The following is a 10879-nucleotide window of genomic DNA, read 5'->3' on the forward strand; positions in this document are numbered from 1 at the left end:
AAAATCCTCACCAAGTCACACACTATTTCCAACGTGCCACGTGCTCTCCCCCGCCCCAGGCCTTTGCACAGCTGAGCCCTCTGCCCCTCCCCCTTCAGCTGACCTGTGAATGTCACATGCCTTGTGAGTCAGCTTGAGCTGATACCCATCTTTCAACACAAAGCTAAAGGCACTGCCTTTACTTCCTGTAGGAAGAAAACGAACTGTTGTTGCCACTATTATTTAACATCTGTTTGGAAATTTTGGCCCTGGTATTAAGGTATGAAACAGAAATAGAAATTAAGAGTGTAAATATTGAAAAGGAAGAGAGGTTTATTAATTTCAGATGCTATAATTATGTACATAGGAAGTCCAGAAGAGTCAACAGAAAAACTCTTAGAAAAAAATAATTCAATGAAATGGCTAAATATGATTAAATATATAAACACCATAGTATTCCTCTGTACCATCAAAAAGTGGACAAAATATATAGAGGTATTTTTTAAAATATATTCCACTTACAGTAGTGTGTTTCTAAAATATGAGTGACATGAGTAAGATAATACAAATTATTTGACATGAGTAAGACAATACAAATTATTTGAAAGAAGACTTGGTAAGTGGTACAACATTCCTGTGTTTTCAGCTAAAAAAAGTGTCATGTAGATATCAATTTTCCCCCAACTAAAGCTTTGATCTAATTTTATTTTACTTATTAATATTTATTTGGCTGCACTGGGTCTTAATTGTGGCATGTGGGATCTAGCTCCCCAACCAGGGACCAAACCTGGCCCCCCTGCAAGGGAAGCATGGAGTCTTAGCCACTGGACCACCAGGGAAGTCCCTCATTCAATTTTAATCAGATCGAAATAGGAAGTTTTTGAAACTTGACTAAAGGATTCTACATGTGTCCATGCTAAGTCACTTCAGTCGTGTCCAACTATGTGACCCCATGGATAGTAGCCTGCCAGGCTCCTCTGTCCATGGGATTCTACAGGCAAGAATACTGGAGTGGGTCCATTTCCTTCTCCAGGGGAAATCTTCCCAACCCTAGGATCTAACCCACATCTCTTAGTTCTCCCGCATTGGGGCGGATTATTTACCACTAGCACCACCTGAGGATTCTACCATTCATCTGAAAGAAGAGACAGGGAATATATAAATAAATACTCTGGGGGAAAAAGACAAAAAGGGTCTAACTCAACTTAGAAGGCTAAAAATTTAACACAGAGATTCCTGACATACACATGTGTAAATCGGGTAGTGGATAGAGCAGGGAGTCCAAAAGTGAAAATAAAAGTTGTGTCCAACTCTTTGCAACCCCATGGAAGTCCATGGAATTCTCCAGGCCAGAATACTGGAGTGGGTAACCTTTTCCTTCTCCAGGGGATCTTCCCAACCCAGGGATCAAACCCAGGTCTACCCACATTACGGGTGGATTCTTTACCAACTGAGCTGTCAGGGAAGCGGGAGTCCAAAAGTAAACTCTATTACAGATGCAGATTTCTTAGAATCTGCATCTGTAATAGAGTGAGTCCAAAAGTAAACTCTGTTACAGATGCAGATTTCTTAGACAATTAAAGAGCACTGGTGAATTACAAGACTGGTGACAAGGGCTAGTGAATAAAGGGGTCAAATAAAACATATTAGGGGCATATCACAGGCAACACCAGGAGGAGGTGCCCGCTGGGGGCCCACAGACACCAGAGCATCAGGGATGCAGTGGATGACTGACTTGGACATGATGACTGTACCCCCAGGGCTGTGCCAAAGCCTCTGCCCCCACCTGGGAGAGCTGACCTGGCCACAGTTTAATAGCAAGTTAATGCTACCACAGGCACTGAAGAGAGTAGGCACTCATTTCCCAAACATTAGAATCACCTAGGAAGCCTTAACCCCGCTCAGGGCCTAAGCCACCCACTCCCAAGTACATAGGAATCTCAGAGGAGCCCAGGAGTTTCCAGTGAGCACTAGTGGCTGAGACCCACTGGTACCGGGGAAGAACAGCATGCAAAGCAGAGATGACTGTGAGCAGTCAGAGAGATGAACTCTACAGTGCATCTGGGTACCACCGTGAATGCTAGTTCTTTCCCTCTTCGCAGTGACACCAATAGGATACAAGATGGAGGATCAGGAGAAAGTCTGGGGCTGGGGAGGTCCTGGAGTCTCGGACCCAAAACCCCATCCCCATACCATCTGAGGCTGCTGCTCCACCCCTCCCTCCCACGCTCCTCCCACCCCTCCCTCCCACTCCCCTCCCCATCTCTGGGCTGAGCTCTGCTGAAACCTGGAGAAGGGCCTGGTGTTCTGGTGGAAGTAAGGGTGGGCTCAGACCTGGCTCTGGTAAGGCAGACAGGGTGGGCACCTTTTCTCTCTCTCCCCCTCCCTCCCCGATCCTCAGGAACCAGGAGCTATGGGGAACACGGGCACATGCTGCTCATCTGGCCACACAGCGTGGTGAGCACTCACCAGAGCGCTGTTCAAGGGCCTCGTGGCCACTGCAGGAGGGTCCTGGCTGGTAAGTGTCTCCCTCTCGCCTGCTTCCTGCTCGGGGCAGCTCTGGGCCCGAGTCAGAGCTGCAAGGCCCTCCAAGGCTGCTCAGACCACGGTGCCATAGCACTGGCTCTGAACCTTCCAGATTGCTGGTCCCAGCCCTTCCTCCTCCTGGAACCCAGGCAGAGCCTCAGGCAACTCACAGTACCTCTGGGCCCCAGGCTCCCCATCTGTGCAATGAGGGTGGCCCAGATGCTCCCCGTGACCTTCACAGCCCCAAGGTCACTGAAGCTACAATCTCTTCCTATCTAGCTGTTTATACTGCTTTGATCCCATGTCCCCATCCCACCCCACCGCTCAGTTTGGGGTAAGGCGAGAACAGCGTGCAGGGTTTTTTTTCACAAACATTAAGATCTATGGTCCAAAACTGGTTTAAAGATGAGTTGAACTACTACGATCTGGTCAAATAAAATTTCTGAGGCCATCACAACCTATTTGAGTCTGTCAATCCCAAAAGTTTTTTGGGGGATTTGGGATTCAGGGCACCAAGTGGAACCATCAGACAAGCAGCGAAACAGGTTCTAGTAATGATCCCTTATTAATAACAAAATCAGCTCATGATGAAAAGGCTTCAACTCTGTAACGTCTGTTGGCCTGCTGCGTTTCATATATTTACAGGGCAACCACAGGATGGGGAACCAGGCATTCATCCATAGTAATGAAGGAGCACGGCGACAGGAAAAGCATTCATAGCGTATTGTCGAGGGGCAGAGGGAAGGTCCCCTGCATGGCGGGTCTTCACCAGCTGCCACATGCAAAGTGGGAAACCAGTCATTTCAGAGGGGAAGAATTAGAGATAACCTGGTTCTTTTTCCAACATATTCTTAAATATTGTTGTTGTATCTTCTTTAAACACAAGCTCTGGCAGACAATTAAAACATCAAACCTGCCCTGTGAGGAAGCAGTTAGGCAACAGGAGTCAGGGGCAATAGGATTCTTGTCTTCTGCAGAAAGCTTCAGGAAGAAAGCAAATGAGGACCCTAGGTGCACAGCCATGTAACTGGAAAGAACATGCAACCGCAGAGTGAGGGCCGCTGAACAGAGGAAGACCACTGTCTAAGGGCTAAAAATAATCACTGTAAAGAGACTTCAGCTGTTTCCACTTAAACCCACAGTTATGCAGGACCAGCAGGCAAATGTCTGTCATCTTTTTCACAGGATTGGTTCACGGGCCAGTCTGAGGTTTTGTAGGTAGTCTCTTCCCACAGGTATAGTCCTTGGCAGCTCTTAGCTCAATTTCATCTCCTTGCATCTCATTGGAGCCTTGCAACAACCCCCTGAGATGCAAGGGATGTCTTTTCGAGAAGATGCTAGGCTCAGGGTGGATAAGCAGCTAATCAAGTGATGAAGTCTGGAGTCAAATTCACCATCTGTCTCCCCCATCTGATGAAAATCTCCATTCATCCCTTATGAAAGAACTGCCCTTAATTCAGTCCCTGGCTTTTATGAAAGGTGTGCTTACTGCACAGCTGCTTCCACTCAGGGCTTATATATTTTGATGGTCCCCAGAGGCACACAGCCTCATTTTTCCCTCTTTTTTAAATGAATTTTTAAAAGTTGTCAACTCTTAATTTTGAAAATATTTCAGACTTATAAAAACGTTGCAGATATAGTACAGAGAATTTCCAAATACTCTTCATTCAGCTTCCCCAAATGTTAACCAACCAGGAAATTAACACTGAGAGGATACTATTAACTCACCTTCACACCTTATTCAAATTTTGTCATTTGGGCCTTTTATGTCATTTTATGAGACTGACGCGCTACTACTGTGCTTAACGAGGCACCTCTTTTATGTCATTTTACTGGACCAAGATCTGGTCCAAGATTATACCTTGCATTTCATTGTCATCATTCCCATTTGGGGCCATACAAAGGGTCACCCATCTGGACCAAAACTATATAATAGAACTTTCTTCGATGGAGGGAATGTTTCAAATCTGCACTGTTCAATATGGTTGCCACTTGAAATGTGGCTAGTGGAATGAAGAACTGAGCTTCTGATTTAATTTTAAATTTAAAGAGCACCTGTGGCAAGTAGCAACCATATTGGGCTGGTCTGAAGCCGATTAGGTGCCTTGACTGCACAGGTCACTGAATAGCTCAGCCACACCAGCTGGAAAGCACGGTTCTGGGGAAATATGACTCCAGAAATTTCACATGTGAAGAGGACCTGTGCTGGGTTGCCTGAAAGTGCTGCCTGAAAGCTGTTTCTGTCTAATGTGTAGTCTCCTGCTATGGCTGGTTTAGAAGCCCGTATCTTAGAAAAACTTCCCGCAAAGTTACCCACTGGACCTGAGTCCTGGGAAGGAGATAGAATAAAAACTAGAGCTGAAAAGGCTTCCAGTTCTCACACCTGGTTGGTGGGAGTTCACAGTGGTGCAATCCTCTGAAAGGCAGTTTGGCGTTATTCACCAAAATTACAAATACATTTACCCCTTGACTTAGCAATCCCACATCTATGAATTTATCCTACAGAGAAACTTGCAAACATAATAACACGAATGCAAGTGAGCCTAGTGGAAACTAGGCCATGAGAAGGGTGTATGGAAACTCTGTACTATCTGTTCAGGTTTTGAAAGCTGTTTTTCAAAAAACTAGTCCATTTTTTAAAATAACTGAAACTAAAACATACAAAAAAAAAGAAAAAGAGGTTTTGAAACCAACTCATCAGGCTGATGATCTGAGAGGTGTGTTTTGCCCAAGGCCCGCAGTTTGCAGTGGGTTTCGGCCCTCTGCACAGCACACAGCCTCCCTCCCCTGTGGCACCCATCATCACACATGCTGTGTTGAGATAGAGAACACTCCACCATCTATTCCATATGAGAAAGGCATTTCATAGGACTTGGATTGCTTACCTGGATGAATTTTTATTTTTTGAGGCAAAAAAGCAAGTCCTTAAATAAAGTTTAAATGTTGAAATAGATCTCTCAAATTCAAGACTTTCGTTTGTTTGAGAGATGGGAAAATTTCAAACAATTTGTTGTGAGTTGGGTTCTGTTCTTTTAGACAAGATTAACAAGATTTATTTACAGGGCTCCCATGAATGATTTGTTGCCTACTCAATCTGTAAACAACTTTCTAAAAAATCTTTAAATGTTTTTCTAAACCTATGAAAATATTTAGATCAATAATTTTTTATTCAATCATAGTTGATTTACAGTGTGGTCTTAGCCTCAAGTGTACATCATATTTATTCAGTTTTTTTCTGATTATATGCCATTATAGGTATTTATTAGATACTAAATATAGTTCTCTGTATACAGTAAATCCTTGTTGCTTATCTATTTTATGTATAGTGGTTTATATCTGTTAGCACTTCCCTGAAAGCTCAATTGTTAAGAATCCACCTGCAATGCGGGAGATCCGGGTTCAATTCCTGGGTCAGGAAGGTCCCCTGGTGAAGGAATAGGCTCCAGTATTCTTAGGCTTCCCTTGAGGCTCAGTTGATAAAGAATCTGCCCACAATGTGGAAGACCTGGGTTCGATCCCTGGGTTGGGAAGATCCCCTGCAGAAGGGAAAGGCTACCCACTCCAGTATTCTGGCCTGGAGAATTCCATGGACTGTATAGAGTCGCAAACAGTCAGACATGACTGAGCGATTTTCACTTATATCTGTTAATGCCATACTTCTAATTTGTCCTTCCCTTCACCCTCACTCCTCTGGTAACCACAGGTTTATTTTCTATGTCTGTGAGTCTATTTCTATTTTGTAAATAAGTTCATTTGTACTGTTTTTCAGATTCCTCACTTAAGTGATATTATATAGTATTTATCTTTCTCTGTTTGACTTCACTAAATATAATATTTTCTAGGTCTATCCATATTATGTTGCTGCAAATGGCAATATTTCATTCTTTTTTATGGCTGAATAATGTTTCATAGTATATACCTTTATATACCCTGACTTCTTAAGCCACTCATCTGTTAATGGGCACTTGAGTTACTTCCATGTTCTGACTATTGTAAATAGTGCTGCTGTGAACATTGGGGTTCATGTGTCTTCAAATTTGAGTTTTCATCTTGTTTGGATACACACCCAGGAGTGGAATTGCTGGATCATATAGCAGCTTTTAGTCTTTTAAGGAAACTCCATACTGTTTTTCATAGTGCCTGAACAATTTACATTCCCACCAACAGTATACTAAGGTTCCCTTTTCTCTATATCCTCTCCAACATTTGTTATTTGTAGACTTTTTGATGATAGCTATTATTACAGGTGTAAGGTGATATCTCATTGTAGTTTTGACTTGCATTTCTCTAATAATTGAGCATCTTTTCATGTGCTTGTTGGTCATTTGCATGTTTTCTTTAGATAAATGTCTATTCAGGTCTTCTGCCCTTTTTTCAATTGTGTTTTTTGATGTCGAGCTGTATGAGCTCTGTTCTTCTTTGTCAAGATTGTTTTGGCTTTTGGGGGTCTTTTTGTGTTTCCATATAGATTTTAAAATTATTCTAGTTCCGTGAAAAATGCCCTGATATTTTGATAGGGTTTGCATTGAATCTGTAGATTGCTTGCGGAGTTTGGTCATTTTAACAGTATTAATTCTTCTAATACATGAATATGGTCTGTCTTTCCATCTGTTTGTGTCATCTTCAGCTTCTTTCATCCATATCTTATAGTTTTATGAGTATAGTTCTTTTACCGTCTTAGGTAGGTTTATTCCTATTTACTCTTTTTGATGTGATGGTAAGTGATATTGTTTCCTTAATATCTTTTCTGATAGTTTGTTCTTACTGTACAGAAATACAACAGATTTCTGTATATTAATTTTGTGTCCTCAAATTTTAGAGGAGCCCTGGTGGTTTTCTGGTGGTATCCTTAGGATTTTCAGTGCATAGTATCATGTTTTCTCCAAACAGTGTCAGTTTTACTTCTTCCTTTCCAATTTGGATTATTTTTATTTTCTTTCCTAGTCTAACTGCTATGGCTAGAACTTCTAATACTATATTGAATAAAAGTGGTGAGAGAGGGCATGCCTGTCTTATTCCTGATCTTAGAGGAAATACTTTCATCTTCTCACTGTTGAGCATGATATTAGTAGTGGGGTTGTCATATATGGCCTTTATTGTGTTGAGGTATGTTTCCCTCTATACCCACTTTCTGGAGAGTTTTTTAAAACATAAATAGATATTGAATTTTTATCAAAGACTTTTTCTGAGTCTATTGAGATGATCTATGGTCTTTAGTCTTCAATTCGTTAATGTGCTGTCTCACATTGATTTGTGAGTAGTGAAAATTTTTTGCAGCCCTGGGATAAATCCCACTTGATCATGTTGTATGATTCTTTATATGTATCATTGGAATCGGTTTGCTTATATTTTGTTGAGGATTTTTGTATTTATATTCATCAGTGATACTGTCCTGGAATTTTCCTTTTTTGTGTGCAGCATCTTTATCTGGTTTTAATATCAGGGTGATGTTGGCCTCATAGGATGAGTTTGGAAGTGTTCCTCCCTCTATGATTTTTTGGGAATTGTTTCAGAAGGATAGGTGTTAAGTCTTCTCAAAATCTTTGGTAGAATTCTCCTGTGAAGCCACCTGATCCTGGACTTTATTTGTTGGGAATTTTTAAAAAATTTCTGATTCAATTTCGTTATGGATAATTTATCTGTTCATATTTTCTGTTTATTCCTGGTTTAGTCTTGGGACATTGTATATCTCTAAAAATTTGTCCATTTTTTCTAGGTTGTTCATTTTATTAGCATTCAGTTATTTGTAGTGCTCCCTATGATCCTTTGTATGTCTGGTGCCTGTTGCAACTTCTCCTTTTTCATTTCTGATTCTATTGCTGTGGGTCTTGTTTCTCTTTTTCTTGGCTACTTTGGGTAAAAGTTTATCAGGGCTTCCCAGGTGGCACAGTGGTAAAGACTCCACCTGCTAATGCAAGAGACACAGGAGATTGAGTTGGATCCCTGGGTTGGGAAGATCCTCAGCAGTAGAAAAATGGCAACCCACTGCAGTATTCTTGCCTGGAAAACTCCGAGAACAAAGGAGCCTGGTGGGCTACAGTCCATAGGGTTGCAAAGAGTTGGACACAACTGAGCACATACGCACACACACAAAGGTTTATCAATATTATCCCTTTCAAAGAACCAGGTCTTCATTTCACTGATTTTTTTTTGTCTCTATTTCATTTATTTCTGCTCTAATCTTTACAATTCCTTTCCTTCTATTGACTATGGGTTTTGTTTGTTGTTCCTTCAGGTGTAAAGTCAGGCTGGGATTTTCCTTATTTCCTGAGGTAAGCCTGTATTGCTGTCAACTTCCCTCTTAGAGTTGCTTTTGCTCCATCCCATAGATCTTTGGATAGTTGTGCTTTCATTTGTCTCTAGGTATTTTTGTTTCCTCTTCCATTTATTCTGTGATGTTGATTGTTTAGTAGCGTTTTGTTTACCCTCCACATTTGTGTGTGCCTCCACATTTTCTTTTTTTTTTTTTTTGGCAAGTTTTTTTCCCCTGAACTTGATTTCTAGTGTCACAGCATTGTAGTCAGAAAAGATGCTTGATATGATTTCAGTTTCCTTAGGTTTATCAAGGATTGTTTTCTGGTCCAGCACGTGATCTATCCTCAAGAATGTTCCATTTACACTTAAAAAGAATGGGTATTCTCCTATTTTTGTATTGGATAGTCTGTACATATATATACTAAGTTCATTTTGCCTAACATATCAACCAATGTTTCTTAATTGATTCTCTGCATGTTCTATCCATTGATGTAAGTGTGGTAAGGTCTCCTATTATTATTCTGTTACTATCAATTTCTCCCTTTATGTCCATTTATATTTGCTTTATGTATTTAGGAGCTCCTATATTGGGTGCATTATTATATCTTTTTCTTGAATTGGTTCCTTGATCATTATGTAATGTCCTTACTTACTTCTTGTTAGAGTCTTTATTTTAAAGTCTATTTTGCCTGATATGACTATTGCTACCTTGGCTTCCTTTTGATTTTCATTTGCAGGAATATCTTTTTCCATCCCCTCACTTTCAGTTTGTGTATACACTTAGATCTGAAGTGAATCTCTTGTAGGCAGCATATATATGGGTCTTTTTTTTTTCTTTTAATCCATTCAGCTACTCTGCCTTTTGATTGGATTCACTTACATTTAATTACTGATACACATGTTCTTATTGCCATTTTGGTAACTGTTTTGGGTTGTTTTTATAGTTCTTTCTTGTTCGTTTCTTTTGTCCTCTTGTGATTTGATGACTGGTGCTATGTTCTGAATTCCTTTTTCTTGTGTCTCTATTATAGATATTTTTTAAAATATCTATTTTTGGCTGTGCTAGGTCTTTGCTGCTACTCAGGCTTTTCTCGAGCTGCAGTGAGCAGGGGCTACTCTCTAGTTAGGGCGTACAGGCTTCCCATTGCAGTGCCTTCTCTCGTTGCAGCACACTGGCTCTAGGGCATGCAGGCTTCAGTAGGTGCAGCATGTGGGCTCATTAGTTGCAGCTCCCGGGCTCTAGAGCACAGGCTCGATAGTTGTGGCACACCAGCTTAGTTGATCCATGGCATGTGGGATCTTCCCAGATCAGGGATCGAACCTGTGTCTCCTGCATTGGCAGGTGGATTCTTTACCACTGAGCCACCAGGGAAGCCCTATTATAGATTTTGTATGTAATTACCATGAGGGTTTTATATAGCAATTGTTTTTTATATAAATATATACATTGCATATGTATGTATGTATGTATATACACACACATGTACATATATATGATTGTTATAAGGTGAAAGTGTTAGTCACTCAGATGTGTCTGACTCTTTGCAACCCCAGGGACTGTAGCTCACCAGGCTTCTCTGTCCATGGAATTCTCCAGGCAAGAATACTGGAGTGGGTAGCCATTCCCTTCTCTAGGGGATCAGATTCTTTATAATCTGAGCCACCAGGAAAGCCCTGTTTTAAGTTGCTGATCTCTTAATTTTCAGTGCCTTTTAACAACTCTGTATTTGTACTCTCCTCTCTTCACATTTATTGTTTTTGATATTATGTTTTACGTCTAATTTTTTTGTGTATCCCTTTATAGCTTATTGTGGATGTAGATGATTTTACTACTTTTGTGTTTTAACCTTCTTCCTACTAGCTTTCTGTGAGAATGAGTTCCTACTTCTACTGTTTGCCTTTACTGGTGAGATTTTTCCTTTCATAGTTTTTGTGTTTCTTGTTGTGGTCTTTTATTGCTTAGAGAAGTTCCTTTAACATTTCTTGTAAAGGTGGTTTGGTGATATAAACTCTTTTTGCTTTTGTTTTCCTATAAGGCTTTTATCTTTCCATCAAATCTAAATGACAGCATTGCTGGGTAGAGTATTCTTGGTTGTGGTAAGTTTTCCCTTTTCATACC

This window comes from Odocoileus virginianus, chromosome 6 (genome assembly GCF_023699985.2).
Source record: "Odocoileus virginianus isolate 20LAN1187 ecotype Illinois chromosome 6, Ovbor_1.2, whole genome shotgun sequence".
NCBI classification, from domain to species: Eukaryota; Metazoa; Chordata; class Mammalia; order Artiodactyla; family Cervidae; genus Odocoileus; species Odocoileus virginianus.